This window comes from Mauremys reevesii, linkage group 4 (assembly GCF_016161935.1).
Source record: "Mauremys reevesii isolate NIE-2019 linkage group 4, ASM1616193v1, whole genome shotgun sequence".
Taxonomy (NCBI): Eukaryota; Metazoa; Chordata; order Testudines; family Geoemydidae; genus Mauremys; species Mauremys reevesii.
In genome coordinates this window covers 135,601,994-135,626,413 of record NC_052626.1, presented here as the reverse complement: position 1 = coordinate 135,626,413, position 24,420 = coordinate 135,601,994, and the positions used below count along the sequence as shown (strand labels likewise).

At 43.1% G+C, this 24,420-nt stretch overlaps 1 long non-coding RNA gene across 4 annotated transcripts in view; it reads left to right on the top strand.

Annotated features, from left to right (window-relative positions):
• LOC120403921 overlaps positions 1-24,420 on the top strand; it is a 41,450-nt gene that overhangs the window by 10,532 nt on the left and 6,498 nt on the right. For 2 of the 4 annotated variants that reach the window (XR_005597801.1, XR_005597800.1), the window contains exons 4-7: positions 4,391-4,602; positions 4,748-4,891; positions 5,810-5,883; positions 21,421-21,490. This is a non-coding gene — a long non-coding RNA (uncharacterized LOC120403921). Of the gene's footprint in view, positions 1-4,390; positions 4,603-4,747; positions 4,892-5,809; positions 5,884-21,420; positions 22,316-24,420 lie in introns of those variants that run through there. The other 2 variants (XR_005597798.1, XR_005597799.1) reach the window with 2 other exon arrangements.

Sequence of the window (24,420 nt, the reverse complement as noted above, 5' to 3'; positions counted from 1 at the left end):
GTTCTGCTATAGTACATCATAATTTCCCTTTCTTTAAGACTTTTTGCTTCTGGTAACAGTAGGGTTTTTTTTTTTGTCCCCTGCATTTATATATAGAATATATAATTTAGTGTTAACGAAAGGTGCAGAACTGGCACCCTATTGAAAAGGCGCAGATATAGGCACAAGTTCCCCATCCTCTGGCCCTCAGGATGGATGGCAGCTCCCTCCATCAGTCAGAGGGGAATTCAGTCTTCATGGCCATTCCTATGCTGGGCCTCTCTGCTGAGACTGGGTGTCAATGAGAACAGGGTGTAGAGTTGTTTTTGTGATTTCAGATCAGATCCTGCAGAGACTATTGGCCTAACTTTTTAAAAGTGGCTAGTGATTTTGGGTTCCCCTGTTTTTCTGGTGCCCAAACTGAGATGACTTGAAAGGGGCCTGAATTTCAGGAAGCACTGAGTGCTTGCCCGGTGAAAACCAGGCCCCTTTAAGCTGTCTTAAGTTGGGCACCCAGAAATTCAAGTGACATTTGAAAATGCAGGCTTCTTGTCCTTATATCTTACTCTGCAGATCCCCATTGGTTTTGATGAGACTATTTGTAGTAGTAAACACTGCACGCAGTGGTTAGTAGAACAGTAAGATTGTAAGCTGGATTCTGGCTCTAGCTGTCCAGATGAGAATTCCTGTGGTGGTGAGGAAATATCCGCTTGCATAAAGCCAGCAGAACAGGCCCCTGGGCCAGCTGCCCATAGCTGCCGTGGCATAGGGGATGTGTCGGGCAAGATGGAGCTCTGCTAATTCTCCAGGGGCATAAATCTGTACCACACACTGGGGCTGGCATAGGCCGGCCCACAGAATCAGGGAGCCATAACAGACTCTCCTGATCCCACCTTCCCGTACGCTCTCCTGTACCAAGCAGAGATTATCAGCAGAAGAGAATCTGTCCCTTGTTCTCTGGGAAATGGACCTACACTATTGAATTCATTTTGCGTGGGTTCCTTCAGTTGATAACGGCTCTCGGTCAAAACCAGCATCTTCTGCTTATTTAGATGTTAACTTAAAACAATCAGTGGTGATATGATGAGACAGTCCTAGGTGCATCTGCCCTCACAGTTCCTTTGTGGATGCGGAGAATTTGAGATTTGTTTGAAAAATTAATTTGTCTTTTTGGGCAAGTTATTGTGGGATTTTTAAAAAATAAATAGTGTGCGCTTGCCCTCTCTTCATTTGAACATAACTGGAGCAGCCTTTTGAATATCTTTTACAAAACCTGGCAGTAGAATCGGCGGCCTAGGCCAAGTATAACTGAGGCCCACAGTATGAAACCTCAGCTCACTTTAGAACTGTAGTGCTTGGACTCGTAGGCAGCGTTTCATATTGACCCAGCCTTTTCCCTGGCAGTTTTCTGGATTAGTGGGCAATAATTTTCTGTCAAGTGAAATGCAAATTATTCTTACCGCCTGAAGAACTGATGGCCATAAGTCATACAGCTAATCAACTCGTGTATGAATCATCAATGACGTTATTGACGCAAATTTTTCCCCACTACTGTTGCCATATAAGAAGCAAAACACTGTACGTAGGTGAAAACTGGTGGGTTTTAAACTTTTAGCTATGTGACCATTTTTTGGCCAAAATAGATGCAGGCAAAGTCACTAAGGATCTCAACCACAAAATGTTTTTGTGGTGGACAAATGCACGCCCTTGATGTTTATAGTTACATAAAGGGTGGGTAAAAGTGTGAGATGTTTTTCCTGTAGCTGCATGAGCTCCTATGGGGTTAACAGGATTAAAGATCAGCAGATGTGACTCAGAGACACAGGGAGCAGCAGGAGCCATTTGTACATGGTCGCTTTTTAACCCTAAAAAAATGCTTTAACGTAACCAATACCAGGTGTAAAGGGTTGAGGGCGAGAGGTTGGTTTCACTGTTGTTAGTGATCCTTCCCAACACATGAAGCTTTCTTTTTCTGAAAAAAGAGGATGTGTAGCTTTTAAAATTATGATGTTTCAAATGTCTCTTGTTCAGACCCGCACCCATCACTTCCTCTTTTGTTCTGATGTTCAGCCCTCCTGAAAATTCCCTTCAGAGTTTTGTGTTGCCATTATTCTGCTTGTGTTCTGAGCTGTTCAGGCCACTGTGGCATGGGTGGCGGATATCATAGACTGGGGAAGCCTGCGCCTTCCCGAACAGCCAGGTGTGGCCCTGCCCGCGCTCCGCTCCCAGGCCCCCCTCCCCACTCTGCTTCCCGCTCTGGCTCCAGTTCCCCTGTGCTTGGCCCTGGCTCAGGCTGGGGCTGCCTGTGCCGCCCTCCCTCCTGGCACTGTGGGGCGGGGAGACTGGGGAAGCTGGCTGGTGGCCATGGTGCGGGGCAGGGAGGGGTCTCGGGCAGAAGGGGCACAGCTCCCATAGCTGGCAGTCCATGTGTCGCCCATACAGTTTGGTTATATTCTTTAGTCAGGTGGCTCTTCGTGCTATGAAGCCTGAGGTGAAGTGGATAAGCCACCGCCCAGTGGCAGTGGGAACGGTGAGGGGCTGCTTCTCTTACTTGATCCTGATTTTACACTAGTGTGAGATCTGGCTCTGGCTCTGACCAAGTTAACATGGAATCTGTGCACTGGTACAATAAGAGAAGGAAAGACTGAAACTGGAGGAGGAGCCTCACTCCCCTTAGCTGAAACTAGCTGCTGCCTATCCAGGGAAGCTGGGTTTTTGTTCTCTCTTTTGGTTGCAGCAGCTTTGAATAGCTGGCATAACATCAAATAGAAGTTGGCTGAACGGGTCAACAAATGAGGATGAAGCCTTTAAAATGTAGAACTTCTGCAAGCTACAGTGTGTGTGCAGATAAAATAGATAAGAATAGTTATAATAGAGATAAAAGTTGTAAGAATTCAGGTTCCAGGATTGGTCAATGAGGGTGATCAGAGAGACCTGAATAAATCACCACTGAACAGTTTAATAAAACAAATAATAATTGAGTCAGTGCCGTGGAAACCACTTCTAGTGCTATTGTTTGTTTAATAAAATAACTTCCCTTTCAGCAGGGGGTTGGCTGGAACTAGGACTATGATTTGCATGTCATGACGCATTGCAACAGTTTGGGGCTTTCCATTTCTCTTCACAACATAGGTTCACTGGTTCAGAGTCAGATCCACTCTTTGACTCCTTGCCCACTTCCTGTTTGTCTCTTAAGGCTGTAAGTGTTGAATATTGCAAGAACTCAAATATTTAATGCACAGTTATTCTCTTTTGTTGTTTTGAAGGTTGCTACTTTCCTTAGAAAATCAGGGTTTAAAAATGATTTTCTGCTCTAGTGACTGTCGGTATGTATTGGTACTTTGCAAACATAGAACGTAGGAAAACAAAAACCTTGCTGCCAGTAGCTTTGCATTCAAAGACAAATCTTATCTCTACCCGTGTCTGCCTTGTGGAGTTCACAATACTTATGCCTTTGCCGGCTGTTCCCCACCAGCCCATGTCAGCCGAAAAGCTGCTGCAGACTGTCTAGTGCTGTCCCTTCCTCAGGGACAGTGTGAGCAACTAGGGAAGTTGCGTCTCCCTGATATATTACAGAGGCAATAGGATGTTTTCCAGCAGGGTCATTTCAGGGCGTGTGGAGGTTTATGCTATAATTGCCTGATCTGAATTGGGATAGCTCTCGCAGATGAGTTGTTCCACACTCCATCTTTCCCCTTTTCCATCCAGCAGAGGTGGTGGGTATTGGGAATTAAAGGGGAGCGATATCACCAGCAGTTCCATAGGAGAGTGCCAACTTGGATCTGTGCCTTAAACCACTCTCTAGCAAGTACTCTCAAATGCAAAGTCTCACAAAGTGTATTTCCTTCCTGCCATACAGACGGCGCTTTCAGGATAACAGGCAAAATCATTCATATGAACTGTCCTTCCTTATCCAGGTGTCTTACTAACACTGGAGGCCATGCTGCTGAACCGTGAAGTGTCTATTGGGCAGTCTACAAGGATACACAACCACTGAAAATTTCTATGCAATTACTACATTTCTCCACCATATTAAGATTACATGACATTTCTAACTACCGCCACTAGCAAACAATTCTGTAGTGTGCCAGGTGGTTTGTGATGTTAAAAATATCACTAACATTCTGGTCAAGTAGCCAAAGCCGGACAAGATACTTATGTATTCCAGATGTTGGGAAGTAATCCATTTTCTGACGTTTGCTTACTGTGTGTGTATGCAGAGCCACGTTTTCAAACACTGTTGCCTAAGTTGCACCTTCGAAATATGTACATTCACTTTGTGAAAAGTGAATGAGTATAATGGGAAATATTTAAACAATGTTTTAGGTAGCAGAATGTTTTGCAGTTTTGGGAAAAATGCCTGTGATGTGATATATTGATATGATACAATTATTTCACCCACTGAAATTAGGATTCCAGAGACAAAAAGGGCACTCTCCAGTTTGCACTGCTGAAAGTGCACATCCTCACTGGTCCATCCAGTCAGCCTCTAGTCTAACCAGCAGACCCTGCGTCATCCTTGGAAGACGTCCAAGAGAAGACCATAGCTGGTGGGGATGAAGAGTGCCCACAAGGCAGAACAGAAGCCATGGAGTCTGTTTGCTCCAAGACACATTTTCTTAGGTAAGCAAACTACAGAAAGTCAAGTTGTCTCCCACACCTGTTTTTGTTTCTAAATCCAGTGTTTGAGTCAAAATAATTACTGGAAAGCAAAAGAAAAATTTGGCGGTGCTGACGTTTGCCTTAGGCTTTTCTTACTCCTTTACAGATCACCTTGAATATGGAATGTGGTTATTTCCTGACAATTCTGAGGACTAGGCTGTGAGATGTATGGAATCCTGAGTGCTATGCCTTGTTGTCTTTCTGAGTGCAGGGTAACCAGGAAATGCTTCATGATAGCATTCTGCAAAAGGTCTGGCTAATTATATTTGAGATATTAAACGTAGCACATCCATGTGGTTCTATTACCTGAGTCTCTTATCAAAGGAAAACATTAGTCAAGCTATTGCCAAAGAGTGCTTCTTTGCTCCATAGAGATTATCAGTTTGCAGTGATTGATTTAGATTAGGAGTAATGGGAAGAATGTAAAAATTCTATTTCACCAGCAAGGGATGCCAAGGCATTTTGCAACTGAAGTGCAGTCACTTCTGGGATGGAGGCAGCAGACAACTGTCCAAAATTTCGTATCTTAACCATGAGCCAAAGAGACACGGGTAAACCACCCAGCTCCTACCAAAAGTGTTATGGGATCATTGGTTTCTAGGAAGAGTGCACACAAACTGTTTCTTAACATGCATGAAAGACCCCTATGCCTGTGAGCTGTGTGGAATGCAGACTTGAAAGGATGAAAGACTGAGTCTATTTTGACACTGCTGATTTAGAATTTCCCAGTAGGATAGGTAGTTCAAGCCTAATCTTCAAGTCGTCTCCAATCTCCTTTGAAGTGAGCTCTGATCTGGAACAGATAAGAACAGTCATGCAGCGGGGAGAGGGGGGGCAGGAGAATGAACCAGATGAGATGGTGTCCCCTCTCCTGGTCCAAGTCTGTATAGCTGCTCCCACTCCATCCTGCCATAGTAGGAGATGGTTCCTGGCTGTGATTCAGATTGAGGTGGCCCAGTGTGTGACCATTCTAGTGGCTGGGACTGAAGAGAGTAGAAGGGACCTACTTCTGTTGTTAGTTAGAGGCAATCTTATTGGGCTCAGATAGTGAAGTTACATCCATTGTAGCAAAAAATTCTTGAGTTCCAACCCTGATGCTACGCATGTACAGTATAGATGGTGACCCACTATAAGTCTGCAACACATAAGATTATGTCTGTTACTGCAGGGTCTGGAGCAATCTCCAATCAACAGGACATGTAAAGCAGTAGAAGAGTAAAGAGAGGACCTTAATGATTGTGGGTAGGTTCTGCTGTCTCATTGGTCTGCCTGCTGTTGCCTCAATCTATGCATATATATTTCCAGCCTGATTTCCTGTGTTATCTGCAGGGCTCTCATCAGATGGCAGGTCTCTGTGGGTGCCACCAACGTTGTTCCAGGGGCTCCAAGAGCAGGAGCTCTGTTCATTTGAAAGTGGCTGCAATCTAAGGCCTTGAAAGCAGAGATGGGGAAACACCTCTGAGGCTAGGTTTACACTGCATACCTTACAGCGGCACAGCTGTGCCATCGTAAGATACACAGTGTAGCCACTCTTTGTCGGCAGGAGAGAGCTCTCCTGCTGACAAAATAGCTACCGCCCCTCGTTAGGGGGTGGTTTTTTGTTGGCGGGAGAGCATCACCCATCAACAAAGCACTGTCCACACTGGCACTTTTTGTCGGTAAAACTTTTGTCAATCGGTCGGGGAGGGGTGTGTGTTTTTCACACCCCAACCGACAAAAGTTCTACTGACATAAGTGGTAGTGTAGCTGTAGCCAGAGTCTCTGCTTTTTAATGTCTGTGTTTAACTGAAACAGCTTTAACTGAAGTATGCTGATTTCTAGTTCATAGCGTCGACATCACAGATGGTGGGTAGGTATCTAGGCTAGACCCTCAGTACTGATGGCACAGAAGCTGTGTTGGTTTACACCAACTGAAGATTTGGCCCTGTATGTGTGTACGCACACATCTCCCTATGTGCCTACTCTAGCAGGAGAGAGCCTCTGTCTCAGAGCTGGAGGTGCTGTCACTGAAGCAGTGGAATGATTCCCCCACACCACTGTCTGAATTTGGCTCTCGAATTTCAGCTTGACAAAACAAAATGGCTGCTAGTTCAGCTGAATGCTTTTTGAATAATGTATCTTGTCATCTGTAGCGCATGAATCACACTCGCTTCCTATTAACTCAATCATTTTTCAGAGAATGAAACTGAAATTCCTTTTCTTTTCTGTTCCAAACCACTCTGAGCTGTTTTTCTGTCCATGCTTGTCTTCAAATGGATTTTGGCCTTTAATTCTTTTCAGCAGAACAAATTAAACGCAGTGCACGCTGAAACACTATGAAATAGCATTAGTCCTCACATATTCCTTGTTGCATTTATAAGTGCTGCTGTAAAACAATACAAAAACCTCTACTTTAGCTGGCTGCATCTCGTAGAAGAATTCCAATGTGGTCCTATGGTTAGAGGAGGGCACGCAGAGTCAGGACTCTGCCACTTATTTACTGTGTGACCTTGAGAAAATCACTGTGTCTCAATTCATACATCCAGGGGCGGCTCCAGGCCCCAGCATGCCAAGCGCGTGCTTGGGGCGGCATGCCGCGGGGGGCGCTCTGCCGGTCGCCGGGAGGGTGGCAGGCAGGGTGCCTTCGGCGGCATGCCTGCGGAGAGTCCGCTGGTCCCGCAGCTCCACCGAAGCTGCACGACCAGCGGACCCTCCGCAGGCACGCCTGCGGGAGGTCCACCGGAGCCGTGGGACCAGCGAGCAGCAGAGCGCCCCCCCGCGGCATGACGCCGTGCTTGGGGCGGTGAAATGTCTAGAGCCGCCCCTGCATACATCTATAAGATGAGTAATACATACCCACCTCCCAAAGGGGTCACTACATTTAATTAACATTTGTGAAGTGCTGTTATGTGTGAAAGGGGCTATAAAAACCCAACTTGATGGCATTTCTGTGCTAGGATGTTTGGATGTAATATGATAACCGTGGAACGCCACTTCGGATCGATTGCAAAATTTCAGGGAATGTTCTAGGCATCGATCAGCAGAACCCTACTGATTTTGGTTAAAGTCAGCAGAGGGAAATTGGAGATACGTGAAACCCCTAACCTCTGGTTAGCAGAGCTAGCAGCTTCAGCCACCTCTGTAATTGTCTACAGATCAAATAACTGGTGGATGGCAGCCATTAACACATTAAAGCATAACAGTATCTACCCCTCATTTTAGCTCTGCCTGTCCTCCCAATTCACTTTAAAAATGTTGACTGAGAAAGAAAAGAAGAATGGGTGGGGGAGGGCGCACACAACCCCTGGCAGAGGGAGAATGTGGGACCCTGGTATGGGGAGAAGGGGGTGTTCACACAGAGCATGAAAAGGACTGGGGGTGCACACAGTCCCTGGCATGGAGTAGAGAATAGGGAACACAGAGCCTGTAGCATGGAATGGAGGGGTTGCAACAAGTCCCTGAAATAAAGGGGGATGGGAGGGTGGTGTGGGTCGGGGAGGATGGAGGGATGCAAGGACCCCCTGGTGTGTACAGTGAGCTTCACTGACAGAAGCAAAAAAAGCGTGAGACCCCCTAGTTATTATGGCTTGCAGTATTCCTGCTGCATCTTTTGTCTGTTTTCTGACACACTTCATTTCAGCTGAACCATTAACATTTTTGTTGCCTATCGGATGGACATATTGTAGCAAGGATGGATTTGAAATGCATCAGGAAATTAGCTTATAATGATAGTATTTTGCACTTAACATCTTTCATGTCCAAGAATCAAAAAGTGCTTTATTAAGGTAAATAAGTATTATCCCTATTTAAAGATGGGGCAGCTGAGGGCACCAGGATGTCTTGTATGACCTTGGACAAGTCCGTTTCAAGTTAGTAACAGAACCCAGGTCTTCTGATACACGTTTACCTGCTTTCATTACTAGATACTGCCTCTTCCTATTATGTAGTTAATATTGTAGATCGTTGGTGGCAGGTAGGCAAATTAGTTTGGCTAAACTTATTGTCTTACTCTGGGAATGGATGGGGCCTGTTCAGTGCTGCCTGAGCAGCTTTTCACGGAAGCCCAGTTAATACAAGTGTGTGTGTGTGTGCGTGTGTGCTGGTGTTTGCGTTTATCCCTGTAGTTCCCTAGCTGAGAGGCACTCACCAAAGTTTATTGTCAAGTCATTTGTAAAATATGTACTTGTTGCACTTGAAACTATTTGTTTAGCTGGAGGCCATGCTAAATGACTCTGTACTAATTAACCTGATGTGAAAGAGGAAGAATTACTGCTGACGTGCATGAAATAGCCTGTGCATTGCATACCTAGACATGTTTAGTACATGAAAACAAACACAAACCTGTTACCCTCCTTTTAGTATTAATCTAAAGCAGAGGTTCCCAAACTTTTCTTATTGCATACCCCCTTCCAGATCTACCAGCTGCCCGCATACCCCCTTCCAGATCTACTAGTTGCTTGCGTTCCCTTACCTGTCTGACCACTGATACTTTGTGTTCTTCGTAGCACTGCCTGTCTTGAGCCATCGGCCCATATTTCACTGTTATGTACGAATAGAGTTATAGTGCGATGTATACAATTGGAAAAAACAACCCTGAGTAAGTTCTGAGCTCAGTTAAACTGGACAGTTGCCGTGCAACTGAACCCACGCTGTACGGTGATGGGAGGTGAGGGCTCTGTACATCAGTGTCTCCGTGACTCGGTGTTCTCATTGATACATCATAAAGTCAATGAACTACCATATTTTATATAACAAATTCCCACCGAGTTGTAAAGCTTTGTCTGAATAGTCTATTAGAAAAATGCAATAAATAAAATAATAAACCCACTATTACATAATTTCTTCTTCGTATCCCCGGAGATGTCTCATGTACTCCCAGGAGTATATGTACCACAGTTTGGGAATCTAAAGCATTGGTTCCATGGAGGTAGAGAGCTGGCTGAAGTATTCTACTGAGATGTCCACTGTTTTTAAAGCTATGAAACTAATTAGGTCAACCTTAAGTCAATGGGACTGTTAGCCAGGCATCCATGAGACTATTCCATGTTGTTAGTCTTCTCTCTTAGCTAGGTGCCCCAAAAGCCTCCCTTTATTGGATATTTCACTTTCTCAGTGCAGTAATTCTTCAGAAGTCCACACAGTTTAGCACCAGGGGGATGGGTAACTCAACCTGTGTCTATGCTACAAGTGCTACAGCAGATGCACTACCTACATTGACAGAAGGGTTTGTTGTTGGTTTTTTTTGGTCCGTGTAGTTAATCCACCTCTCTGAGGCCTGGTCTACACTGGGGGGGGGGGTCGAACTAAGGTACGCAAGTTCAGCTACGCGAATAGCGTAGCTGAACTCGAAGTACCATAGTTCGAAGTACTTACCCGTCCTGAGGCCGCAGGATCGAAGTCCGCGGCTCCCCCATCAACTCCGCCACCGCCGTTCGCGGTGGTGGAGTTCCGGAGTCGACGGGAGCGCGTTCGGAGTTCGACATATCGCGTCTAGATGAGACGCGATGTATCGAACTCCGAGAAGTCAATCGCTACCTGCCGACCCGGGCGGGTAGTATGGACGTACCCTGAGAAGGGATAGCTAAATGTAGCTGTATCTACGCTGGTGGTTAGAGTGTCCTAACTACGGCATGTGGAGGCAGAATTTTTCACAGCCCTGAGTGCTGTAGCTCGGTCAATACGATATTTAAATATGGACCAAGCCTTAGAGCAGGGGTAGGCAACCTATGGCACAGGTGCCAAAGGCAGCACGCAAGCTGATTTTCAGCGGCACTCACACTGTCCGGGTCCTGGCCACCAGTCCGGGGGGCTCTGCATTTTAATTTAATTTTAAATGAAGCTTCTTAAACATTTAAAAAAACTTATTTACTTTACATACAATAGTTTAGTTATTTATTATAGATTTATCGAAAGAGATCTTCTAAAAATGTTAAAATGTATGACTGGCATGCAAAACCTTAAATTAGAGTGAATAAATGAAGACTCGGCACACCACTTCTGAAAGGTTGCCGACTCCTGCCGTAGAGTTTGTTATAGGGCTCCTAACCCACTGTCTTCCAGATGAAGCTGTTTCAATCCATTTCAGCTTGATGGTTATTGAAAGCTCTTTCCATTAGATGGATGCTTGCAGCCCATATTAAATTATTTGGTGTCCTCCATCTGTCAGTATCCCTGTCACAAAAAACACCCACATAATGGGCAGTCTCAGCACAGGCCAAGGACTGAGTGGATTGTGGAGACTGAATTAGCCACTTGTTCCCAGGTTAAAGTGCAAGGTTGAGCAGGATGGGGGCTGCCCAGGCTACACCTGGTTTATGAGTAAAGTACTCAACCTTAAGTAGTTCTCATCAGCATAAAATAACTTTTTAGGGGGTAAAAAAAAATCAAAATAGAATCACTCACAAGTGTTTTCCTAGTTTGGTGTTAACCTTGCTACCTGGCTGTTCAGTTTAAAAGTTCTTTCTTTCCAGAGAAAGTGGTTGCAAGGTAAAAGTGTGAATTCCTAAACAAAGCAGTAGCTTTCACTTCACCTTTCTAGTGGTTTAATATGTTTCCATGACTTATGAACAGTGCGTATAATTGTTGTGTTTCATAACCTCTTCTGGGTCTGTCTCAGTTGAAGTGAAAAATGATGCAGTACAGCTTAGTTGTTCAAAACATTTTACACGGTAATGTAATTTACATACATGATAGGAGTCCAGGAAGTCAGCGTTGCCCAGTCTGTGTTGACACTTTTCATGACCTTCAAAGACCTTGAGTGGAGAGAGGGAAGAGGGAGTGGAGAAACAGAGAAGGTGAGGAATTGTTTTGTCTTTTAAAGTAAAAAGTGGAGCCCTTTACTAATAAACACAACTTACAAAATCAGACCATTTTTAGTGTTTAAAGAAACACCATCTGTTTGAGAAACACTTATTTTAAATGTAGTCCACATATGAGGAAAGATTAAAGAGGCTAGGACTCTTCAGCTTGGAAAAGAGAAGACTAAGGGGGGGATACGATAGAGGTATATAAAATCATGAGTGATGTTGAGAAAGTGGATAAGGAAAAGTTATTTACTTATTCCCATAATACAAGAACTAGGGGTCACCAAATGAAATTAATAGGCAGCAGGTTTAAAACAAATAAAAGGAAGTTCTTCTTCACGCAGCGCTCAGTCAACTTGTGGAACTCCTTACCTGAGGAGGTTGTGAAAGCTAGGACTATAACAATGTTTAAAAGGGGACTGGATAAATTCATGGTGGCTAAGTCCATAAATGGCTATTAGCCAGGATGGGTAAGAATGGTGTCCCTAGCCTCTGTTCGTCAGAGGATGGAGATGGATGGCAGGAGAGAGATCACTTGATCATTGCCTATTAGGTTCACTCCCTCTGGGGCACCTGGCATTGGCCACTGTCGGTAGACAGATACTGGGCTAGATGGACCTTTGGTCTGACCCGGTACGGCCTTTCTTATGTTCTTATGTTATGTTCACAAGCTTCTTTATCATCATCAGTGCTAATAAATAGCTTGATACAATATCTCTGTGACAATGGGGACATTTCTTTCTTTTCATACTTACATGTTTAAAGCCAGATAATGTAGCTTGCTGGATATATTGCAGGAAAGGTATTGCACTTGAGCTACCTAAGAGATCCAAGAGCTAAGTACATTTTACTTTCTCCTCGTACCCCCCGACCCCACTTCCTCCTCCAGGTATTGCCGTTAAGACCAGCTCATCAAGCATTCCCTCCTCCCTAATTGTTCCCAACATCTTGTTTGCATGTGTTTGCCATGTCGTACTTGAACTGTAAATTAATCTGGGCAGTAAATATGTGGGCTTAATTCTGATAGTTAAAGCCTTGTACGGCAGCCTGGGGTTGAACTCACCCTGCTAATGTGAATTAAAAGCCAAGTTGCCATGTCTTCACTGCTGTTTTAACCTGAGGTAAGAACATACCATTTTTTGTACATAGACACAGTGTGTGTAGTACAGCACCACTGAACTGCTGCTACCTTAGAAAATGGTATTCAGAATGCTGCACAATATTGGTAGGATCACAAATTCTGGCCAGGGCATCAAGGCAAAATACCACTCTTATGAAAATTGCCATGGCATCTTCTAATGTCCATGAAGAACAGACACCGTCTCTTCTTAAAGGGCTTGTCTACACTTAAAATGCTGCAGTGGTGCTGCTATAGCACTTCAGTGAGGATGCTATCTATCCCGATGGGAGGGCTTCTCCCATTGGTGTAGGTACTCCATCTCCCCAAGAGGCTGTAACTGTGTCAGTGGCGGAAGCCCTCCTGCTGTCTACATTGGGAGTAAGGTGGCTATACTAGCGTTGCTCGTGGGCGTGGAAAATCCACACTCCGAAGTGATGTAGTTATACCAACATAAGTTGCGAGTCTAGACAGAGCCAAACTTACATATGAAAGACAGCTAATTGTATGGATCTCAATTTATTTACTGAAGAAGGAACATGGACTAAGTTGACCTTGGTTGGGTTTGAACCTGTGATTCCAAGGAAATTAGATGTTCAAACCTTAATGCTTGGCCTCCTACAGCATATCCTCCAATTTAGGAACCACTATCCATTAATGTAAATATATTATGCACAATTCTATTTTTATTAATTTATTTTTACACACAGGAAGATTATTTTTAATTTTTGTTTTATCTTCAGTTTGTAATTTTCATATGCAAATGTCTCTAGTTGGGTTAAGAATGACCTCAGTGGTCCATGCTTAGCATTACCTTTGGCTCACTTGACGTGGTTTGGCTTGTGTTGAAGGCTAGAGAATTATAAGGAGGAAGAAGCCAAAGCAAATATAAACACTTTTGTAATTTGTAATTTTCATATGCAAATGTCTCTAGTTGGGTTAAGAATGACCTCAGTGGTCCATGCTTAGCATTACCTTTGGCTCACTTGACGTGGTTTGGCTTGTGTTGAAGGCTAGAGAATTATAAGGAGGAAGAAGCCAAAGCAAATATAAACACTTTTGAGAACTATTTTTCTCTCCCTGTGCAGGTTATAAAATTGCTGCATGTCTGATGAGCTTGGTATTTCCCACTAGCATTAATCTCTGCAAGAGTGAACCAACAGTTTTTTAAATTTTTTGGTGGAGGGAAAAGAGGCTGATTGAACAAGCTTTTGGTGAATATAAAAGCAGTGCTGCAGTATAGTCTTACTTTGGATCAAACCTCTCTTCTGACCTGATAGACAGTCTGCAAAGAGGAGATTATAGAAGTTGAAGGCAGTTAAATATGATTAGCTGTTAACATAAAATGTTTTTTTAATTTGGATCCTGCACTGGAAGAATTGGCTGGGCATCCTGTTGCATGTGCTTAACTACAAACATGGGATTAGGCTTAAAATTAAGCACATTAATGAGTGTTCTGCTGGATTGAGATCTTAGTTCCTAATTCCTTCCCTCCATCATTTTTTCATCTGTAGGACTTAAACTTGATGGATCATCATTTTGTGCTGTAGAAAAGAAGCATAAGCTACATATTTAAAAGCCAGTAGTTTCTCTCTTTGATTTGAGGAATATTAGAATTATTCGTTAATGTTGGGAAAAGGAGGAAAAATTATGAACTTTCAATAATCTCACTATAGATACAGAGAAAAAACTTTATTTTCAGCGTGTTCTTGCCATTCATAATAACATTTTTGAATGTTCCAGCACTGACTCCAAAGTTGCCCAGCATCTGAAAATTCAGTTAACTATACACAGTACTGCCACATCACTATTACTCCACTGCTCTGGGTTCTGTGAGGTTTGAGTGCCTTCATTTTCCATTACGTGATCATTGCTTTGTAAGATCAGAACCATGGGAGACAGAACCCATTTTTACAAAACTTGACCAACATCTCAAACTTTCCATCCTCAGTTTAAATGCCTGTAATTTTTTTCCGAGTATTTTTTTAAATGAACACTTTCCCTGACCCCCATACTCGATCTCCTCAACCTCTTTTGGGTCTTGTGATGATGGTGGCCTTTTAATATATTGTTATAAATTTCTAATTATGATGAATTACAGAAGAATAGAGTGTAATGGGATAAGAAGAACATAAGAACGACCAATCTGGGTCAGATCAATGGTTCATCTAGCCCAGTATCCTTTCTCTAACAATTGCCAGTGCCAGATAATTCATAGAGAATAAACAGAACTGGGCAGTTTTGTGTGATCCACAATCTGTTGTGTATTCCCCGCTTCTGGCAATTGAAAGTTTAGGAACACCCAGAACATGGGTTTGTGTCCTTGATCTTCGTGGCTAATAGCCATTGATGGACCCATCCTCCATGAACTTACCTAATTCTTTTTTGAACCCAGTTATAGTTTTGGCCTTCAACATCCACGGGCAATGAGTTCCACAGGTTGACACTGTTTTGTGTGAAGAAATACTTCCTTATGTTAATTGTAAATCTGCTGCCTATTAATTTCATCAGGTGACTTCTAGTTCTTGTGCTATGCGAAGGGGTAAATAACTCCTTATTCTCTTGGTCGATGCCATTTCGCGGTTACCCTTGAAACACAGCCATCAATAACATCAGACCCACCAGTAATCAGGGATCCGGCCTGTTCTTCTGAGTGAGAGGCTCCACAGGAGTCTCTGTGGCACTGAGGAGAGGTGGCCCCAGACAGAAGGCCTAGAAGGTCAGGGTTCTAATCTCCAACCAGCCACAAGTGGCAAAGGGCTTGGTGGTAGCCTATGCCATGGGTTTCCCCTCCACCAGCGGATCCATCTTGCTGGCAATACTAGGGACTGTGGGAGTCCTAATCCAGACAACCAGGATCAGTGCATGAGTCCTGCTTGCCATAACCCAGCCATATGCAACCAGCCCCATAAGCATATTCAGAGGAGGAAGGGGAGTCGGTTCCGGGAACAATCTTGTCATCAGATGGAAGTGGTCACTCCATATCCTTCTCTGCCAGAACACCACCAAGAATTCATGCACATGATAGTGGCAGAAATACAAATATAGCTGGAAGGAAATTCAGGATCCTCAGCACAGCTTACTAGACATTCTTCAGTCCTCTGATCCCAGTCCAGTTGTGCTCCCTATCAACGAGGCCATCATAGACCCATTGTGTTTTTGAGGGACATACCCGTTCTAGAGATATGTAGAGCAGCTACTTGGAGCTCTTTGCGTACTTTCACAAGACATTACGCCCTGGTACAGTTATCAACTGTGGCTACGGCTATGGGGACAGCAGTACTGCAATCAGCTATCGCTTCTGTGTCCTTGCACATCTATTGTCTGACTACTGCTTGTTAATCTCCCACATGTGGAATTAACATAGGGACCATCACTCAAAGAAGAAATGGAAGTTACTTACCTGTAACTGGAGGTTCTTCGAGATGCATGGTCCCTATCTGTATTCCGCTTCCCGTCTTCTGTCTCCTCTGCTGCAGATGGGAATGGGAAACTGGAGAGGCATTGACCCACACTGCCCTTAGTGCCCTTGGAGGAAAGCGTGAGGAGAGCTAAGGCATTTGTCCCAGACAATGGACACTACTTGCAAAAAATTCCAGATGCAGGCACGTGGTGCCCATGCGTATCTCACATGTGGAATACGTATAGGGACAACACATCTTGAAGAACTTCAGGTTACAGGTTTGTAACCTCCAAGGTAACAGCTAATTTAGACCCTATATTTTGTATGTAGAGTTGGGATTATTTTTTCCAATGTATATTACTTTGCACTTATCAACATTGAATTTCATCTACCATTTTGTCATCCAGTCACCCAGTTTAGTGTTGTCCCTTTGTAACTCTTCACAGTCAGCTTTGGACTTAGCTATCTTGAGTAATTTAGTATTGTTAGCAGATTTTACCACGTCACTGTTTACCTCTTTTTCCATGTTGAACAGCAGTGGTCCCAATAGAGATCCTAGGAGGACCCTGCTATTTACTGATCTCCATTGTGAAAACTGACTGACTATTCCTACCCTTTGTTTCCTATCTTTTAACTGGCTACTGATCCATGAAATGACCTTCCTTCATATCCCATGACTGCTTAGTTTGCTTAAGATCCTTTGATGAGGGACCTTGTCAGAGGCTTTCTGAACATCCAGGTACACTATATCATATGGATCACCCTTGTTCACATGCTTGTTGACTTTCTCAAAGAATTCTAATAGATTGGTGAGGCATGATTTTCCTTTACAAAAGCTGTATTGACTCTTTCCCGCCATATCATGTATGTTTTGTGTCTGATAATTTTGTTTTTTTACTATAGTTTCAATCAGTTTGCTTGGTACTGAAGTTAGGCTTACTGGTCTGTAAAGATCACCTCTGGAGCCTGTATTTAAAACAGGTGTCTCATTAGCTATCCTCCAGTCACCTGGCACAGAGGCTGATTTAAGAGAGAGGTTATATACCACAGTTGTTAGTTCTACAATTTCATATATGAATTGTTTCAGGACTCTTAGGTGAATACTATCTGGTCCTGGTGACTTATTAATGTTAAATTTATCAATGTGTTGCAAACCATTTCTATTGACACCTCAGTCTGGGACAGTTTCTCAGATTTGTAACCTAAAAAGAATGGTTTGGGCATGGGGATCTCCCACACATCCTCTGCTATGAAGACCACTGCAAAGAACTCATTTAGCTTCTCCACAACAGCTTTGTCTTCCTTGAGTGTTCCTTTAGTACATTGATCATCCAGTGGCCCCACTGACTGTTTGTCAGGCTCCCTGCTTCTGATGTACTTAATTTGTTTTCTGTTAGTTTTTGTGTCCTTATCTAGTTTCTCTTCAAATTCTTTCTTGGCCTGTCTTATTGTACTTTTTACACTTGACTTGTCAGAGTTTTATGCTTCTTTCTGTTTTCCTCACTACGATTTGACATCCAATTTTTTAAAATGCCTTTTTGCTTCTATCTGCATCTTTTACTGTGCTGATGAGCCATGGTGGCATTTTTTGGTCTCTTACTGTTTTTTATTTGGGGTATACATTTAGTTTTATCCTCTATTGTGGTGTTTTTAAATACTCTCCCTGCAGTTTGAAGGCATTTCACCCTGGTGACTGTTCCTTTTAATTTTAATTTTCTTTTAACTAGCTTTCACATTTTTCTATAGTTCCCCTTTTTGAAGTTAAATGCTACTGTGATGGGATTTTTTGGCATTTTTTCCCCTACAGGGATATTAAATTGATTTACATTATGGGTTGCTATATTCACCTCTTGGGCCAGATCCTGCATTCCTGGTAGGACTAAATCAGGAACGGGCTCTCTCCTTCTGGGTTCCAGGACAAGCTTCTCTAAGAAACCATCATTTACTATGTCTAGAAATTTTATCTCCGCATCCCTTCCTGAGGTGATATGTATCCAGTCAATATGGGGATAGTTAAAATCCCCCATTTTTATTGCGTTTTCTGCCTTTGTAGCCTCAATATGCACTTGTGGGGAAAACTGGGAAAAGAGCTTTTGAAAATCCCATTCTGGGCGATTAACAGAAATAAAACGGAGACAAAAGAATTAAAGGCAATAAGGTCAGATAAAAATCAGTGCCAGAATTAAAATCTGTCTTTTTCAGATCTGTCTTTCAGCTTGCTATGAAAATTAGGTTAGGAATTTATTTTCTTTGCCTGCACATGTTGTTACTGACTTCCATTGAAACAATACAAATAACTAGTTAGGAAAAGATTAAGTAAGAGTGAAAGCAGGTGCAGAAGGCAGGCATAGACATAGGGTAAATACCTGACAGGAGTGAGTGATCATTGTAATTATGGGACACTGTTTACCACAGGAAAGGAGATTATATATGCTTTCCTTTGTGGGTGACCCTGCCTGCCGCCTGAGGCTGACTCATGGTTTGCCCTCTGTCCTGTCTCAGACTCTGGCCCTCTGGGACCCAACTCAGCCTGACTCCTGCTGTGACCACTAGATTTGACCACCCATGACCCAGTTCTAACAGCTCACTCCTGCATCTACTCTGCTACAACATACCACAAAGTCTCCTAGAAACCAAGATTCAAGGGAGGGGGGGCATGTTTCCAGCCCCTTACCGAGTTGGACATGTTGTAACTGGCTGGATTCTTGCAAATCCAAGAGCTCCAGCTGCCCAAAACATCAGCCTTTTTGTGTGTCTCTCTTAAATCAGCCTGCAGGTGTGCTTTCTCATTTGGGCAGTCCAAATGGCTTGTTGTGACGCATCTGTATTCATGTGCTTGCTGGACAGAACCGCCTTTTCAGGGCAGTTTTCCCACAAGTGCGTATTTCTATGTGGTTGGTGGCAGGTATACACAGGAACAAACAACTGCTTTGAGTCAACTTCCTTATCTGTTAGAGTTCAGTTTCCATTGAAGTCAGTGGGAGTTTTGGGTGTGTAAGGAGAGTCAAGTTGAACCCATGATTAATTCTGTGACAGATCATTCTTCTTACAGTCTGTCTGATATGTAATGTATATGTATTGCTTTTTATTTTATCACAAAGCATGCAGATGGATTTATGCACTTTTAAAATAGTATATTCTTCAATTTTGACGAAAATAAAAGGAAACCCCATCATCTTGCATTTAAATCTGGGGCTAATCTATTGTTTTTGATCTGCAGCCAACTATCCTCTTACATACTGGGTAATATCCCCATCAACTGCATGCTATATATTACTAGCACCAACAATGCACAGTACACTTTTCAACTAAACTTTAAAGTTCAAAAAATAAAAATGACAAAGCAATGAATGTCTTGTCTACCATATTCTCTAACCTGATCAGACTTTTAGAAAAGGTGAAAATAGTTAACATTTCTGCTATATGTTTCTCTCCTTTTCAAAAAAGAAAGGCGAAAGTGTGTTTGCAAAGCAATACATTGATTCTGACTTTTGTTTTGTTTAAGAATTTAATTAGTTCCACAGTAAGCAATACTATTGTAAAACCTTTGAAGTGGGAGAGAGGTGGGAATGCATATCTGCCAAATGAAGAGGAACTCTGGGTAAACTCTGCTGGTCTTTGCTTTACCTTAATAACTGAACCTTTGACTTGAAGAAAACATGGATAAAAAAACCCATTGGTCTCAGTATGTTACAAAAAAGGAGCGTGAGAAACATTAGTGTCTCATTCTGCTATTCTGGAGTTTTTCACAAACAGTGGTTAAACAGTACAAACAAATTATTTTATTTTTGTTTAAGAATCAGAGGAAAGGTAATATTTTGTTTTCCGTTTTTAACGCACAATAAATGTCAGACTCGGCTTTTTAGATAGTTTTCAATATAGCAGTAGGGAATAAACACTGTGATTAGGTTATATAGGAAGTTAATATGCTGGTATTGTAACAAAATTCCTTTTTGTTTTTGTTTTCAAAAATATCAGATGAATTTAAAGCAATACCTTGGTTTAATAGCTGAGTTTTTTTTACGTCAGAACCAAACTACTACTATTTTTGGAATAAGAAAAACAGTGAAAAGGTTTTTCAAGTCAAGCTTCTGGGCACGATTTAATAAACAGAAAAAGAAATATTAATTATCACGTCTTTCAATTATCTGAAAGTAATGTAAATTGTGTGTAATGTACAGTAGAAACTCATTAATTGTGAGGCCCATTGTGGATCATTGAATTTTGTGAATTAGCTAATAACTGAATTTTATATAAAAAGAAAATCAAACATACTATATCACAGAATTCATATTTTCCTTCATTTGTTTTGACAAAAATGGGTTTGAGGTTTTTTTTTTTTTTAAAGTTGTCTGTATATCATGAATTTAGTTACAAATACATTTTAGTACCTCATGACCTGTTATGTTGTTTATTTTGTTGGGTCTTGAAGAAATACAGTACTTTTAGCCATTTATCTTCAGAGGTGCTGTTCCTTGCAATATAAAGTAGTCAATCAGTTCTAAAGGTAGATGTCCCTTCTGTAAAGGTAGTGATGGAGTGTTTTGATTTTAATTATTTACAAGAATTTTTAGCACAAATGAATATGTACTTTGCTGTAATTTGTAAAAGTAGACATGTTAGTAAGATGACCCCTTATTAAAGATCTGCTCTAATTCCCTACTGAAGGCCAGGCAACTCTTCCCTTTGATTTCAGTGGGTGTGTGACTGGGCCTGTGACGTGCCATCATTACTTCTCAGTAAGTGTTCAAAAGCAGAGTGAGACTTTTGGACAAAATTTTCAAATGTGGTTAAAAGTTTGGTTTAGTTAGGTTCCTCAGTGGCTTAGGTCTTACTCAAAACAGGACTTAGGCTTCTAAGTCACTTATGCATAAGGCTGCGATTTAGTCGTGGAATCCAGCGCCAGCTGGGAGCTGCAGGGTCCCCTGCCACCTGTGGAGACAGGGAGCTGCGGGAAGCAGGTAGACTCCCACAGCTCCCAAGAAGTAGCGGGAACCCCCAAAGCTGCTGGCCACCGCGGGTGGCAGGGGGGACCCTGGAGCTCCAAGTCCCCATGGATATTTTTAGTAAAAGTCAGGGACAGGTCATGGGCTTCCGTTCATTTTTCATTGTTGCCCGTGACCTGTCCATGACTTTTACTAAAAATATTTGTGACAAAATTCTTAGCCTTACTTATGCACTTTGAAAATTAAACACACAAATTAGTGGCCTGATTTTTCAGAGGCACTAATGTAGTCAAATTGAAGTCAATAGGCTCTATGGGTGTTCAGTACCTCTGAAAATCTGGCAGTTAATGGTGGTGGTTAAATATGGAGTCATAAGGTCTGGATTTTCACAAGTATCTAGTGATTCTGGGTGCCTAAATTTTGGTGCCCAAGTGAGAAGCTGTACATTCAGTTCCAAATGTTACAATTACTGGTTTTAATAGCACTTCCTGCAGTGATCATTGTGCTTTTTTTTTTTTTTTTAATCCACAGATGATGGTTACCATACTGCATGGTGCTAGCCATAACTATGGATTCTGGAGGAGGAAGGTGATGAGCAGAGGTAATTTCCAGGGAAGGAAAGGAAGAAAAATGATCTGCAGCGAAAGATATGACACAATCCAATGGCTGGAGGTTGAAGCTAGACTGGAAATTCAGAATGGAAATAAGGTGTACATTTTTAACAGAGAGAATAGTTAACCATTGGAACCACTTACTAAGAGTTGTGGTGGATTCTTCATTTTAAAATGAAGATGGGATGTTTTTCTAAAATATGCTCTAGGAATTATTTTGAGGAAGTTATATGGTGAGGGCAAAACAGATGATCGCACTGATCCCTTCTGGTCTTGGAATCTATGAATTATCTGTGAACAGAAAAAGTTTCAACTCCACCTAATAATTTTGTTGTTTGGGGGGAAACAAAAAAGTTCATTACTAAAATTGTTTGTATTCAGGGAATTGTGTCAAACTGACCCTGATAGCCATCTTTAGTATGAGCCAAGGTAGAGCCAAGCTCAGGAATAATAGTCCTAAATTATTTATATTATCTTGCCTGGTACTGATTTTGGAGTGACAGGCCTATAATTACCCAGCTTCGTCCTGTTAACCCTTTTTAAATAATGGCACAATATTAGCTTACTTCCAGTCTTATAAAACTTCTCCTGTGTTCCAAAACTGGTTGAAAATCAATATTAATGGTCCAGTGAGCCTCTCAGCCAGCTCTTCTAAAACTCTTGGGTGCAAGTTATCTGGACCTGCTGATTCAAAAATGTCTAACTTTAGTAGCTGCTGCATAACATCCTCCTATGATACAAGTGAAGTGGAAAGAGTGTTGTCATATGATGAGATTGTTATGGGTTTTCCCCCCCTCAAATACAGAACAGAAATATTTATTGAACACTTATGCTTTTTTTGCCTTATTATTGACAATTCTACCATTTCCATCTAGTAATGGACCAGTACCTTTGTTAGGATTCTTTTTAGTTCCTAATATACTTTTAAATTCTTTCTATTGTCCTTACATCTGCTGGTCATAAACTACTCCTGGGGGAATTCGGTGCAAAAAATTAAAAATTCTGCGCACGATATTTTAAAATGCTGCAAATTTTGTCAAAATAACACCGCATAATCATGCCAATTTCAATTATTTTGGTAATTTATTTCAAAATACCTGTCAGCAAGAATGTGTGTAACAAAAATTTTCCCAGGACTAGAGAGTTAAAAAAAAAAAAAAAAAACCCTTATGACAACGCAGTTCCTGTTTCTCTGCCCCCCTGCCCGACAGAACCCAGCTGGGATTCAGATATCCACAACCCCTCCCGCCAGAGCCCAGCTGTGTGCCCCCCCTTGCCAATACATCCAAACTCCCTCCCCACAGAGGTCAGATGTGCCCCCCCCCGTCCAGGTACCTGCACCCCTTCCCTGCAGAGCCCAGCCACAGGGCCACCCCTAGACCAGACACCTGCCTTCAAAGCCCAGGGATCCAGAGGGAGAAAAAGACGGTTACTCACCTTTGTAACTGTTGTTCTTCGAGATGTGTTGCTCATATCCATTCCAATTAGGTGTGTGTGTGCCGCGTGCACGTTCGTCGGAAGATTTTTACCCTAGCAACACTCGGTGGGTCGGTTGGGCGCCCCCTGGAGTGGCGCCGCTATGGCGCCGGATATATACCCCTGCCGACCCATCCGCCCCTCAGTTCCTTCTCGCCGGCTACTCCGACAGTGGGGAAGGAGGGTGGGTTTGGAATGGATATGAGCAACACATCTCGAAGAACACCAGTTACAAAGGTGAGTAACTGTCTCTTCTTCTTCGAGTGCTTGCTCATATCAATTCCAATTAGGTGATTCCCAAGACTTACCTAGGCGATGGAGTCGGAGTGAGATGTTGCAGAGTGCAAAACTGCTGAGCCAAAGGCTGCATCATCTCTGGACTGTTGGACCAGAGCATAATGTGAAGCAAAGGTGTGGACTGAAGACCAGGTATCCGCACGACATATCTCCTGGATAGGTACACGAGCCAGAAAGGCGGCAGATGAAGCCTGAGCCCTGGTAGAATGTGCGGTGAGGTGGCTCGAGGGTACATGAGCCAAGTTGTAACAAGTACGGATACACGCCGTTACCCACGATGAGATCCTCTGGGATGAGACAGGTAGACCCTTCATTCAGTCTGCCACTGCGACGAAGAGCTGGGGCGTTTTACGAAATGATTTTGTCCGCTTGATATAAAATGCGAGCGCTCTACAGACGTCCAGGGAGTGCAATTGTTGCTCCCGTCGTGATGAGTGCGGCTTTGGGAAGAAGACTGGAAGGAAGATATCCTGGTAGACATGGAATGCCGATACCACTTTAGGGAGGAATGCCGGGTGTGGACGTAACTGCACCTTGTCCTTGTGGAACACAGTATACGGTGGGTGCACCGTTAGAGCACGAAGCTCGGAAATTTGCCTGGCCGATGTAATGGCTACAAGAAAAGCTGTCTTCCAGGACAGGTATAGCAACGAGCATGTTGCCAACGGCTTAAATGGGGGAGACATAAGTCTGGTTAGAACCAGGTTGAGGTCCCATGTTGGGGCAGGGCGTCATACTTGTGGGTATAGGTGCTCCAGGCCCTTAAGAAATCTAGAGACCATAGGGTGTGAGAACATGGAGCGGCCACTCCCCCCTGGATGGAAGGTAGAGATGGCCGCCAAGTGTACCTGCAATGAAGATGCCGCCAGGCCCTCCTGTTTTAGAGACCAGAGGTAATCCAAGATGGTTGGGATCGAGGCCTCAGTGGGGGTAACATTGTGTGACCCGCACCAGCAGGAGAAACGCTTCCATTTGGCCAGATACGTTGACGGGGTGGAAGGCTTCCTGCTACCCAGGAGTACTTGCTGTACTGAGGCAGAGCAACGCAACTCTGACTGGTTCAGCCATGCAGCAGCCACGCCTTGAGGTGAAGGGCCTGTAGGTCTGGGTGGCGAAGTCTGCCGTGGTCCTGCATTATGAGGTCTGG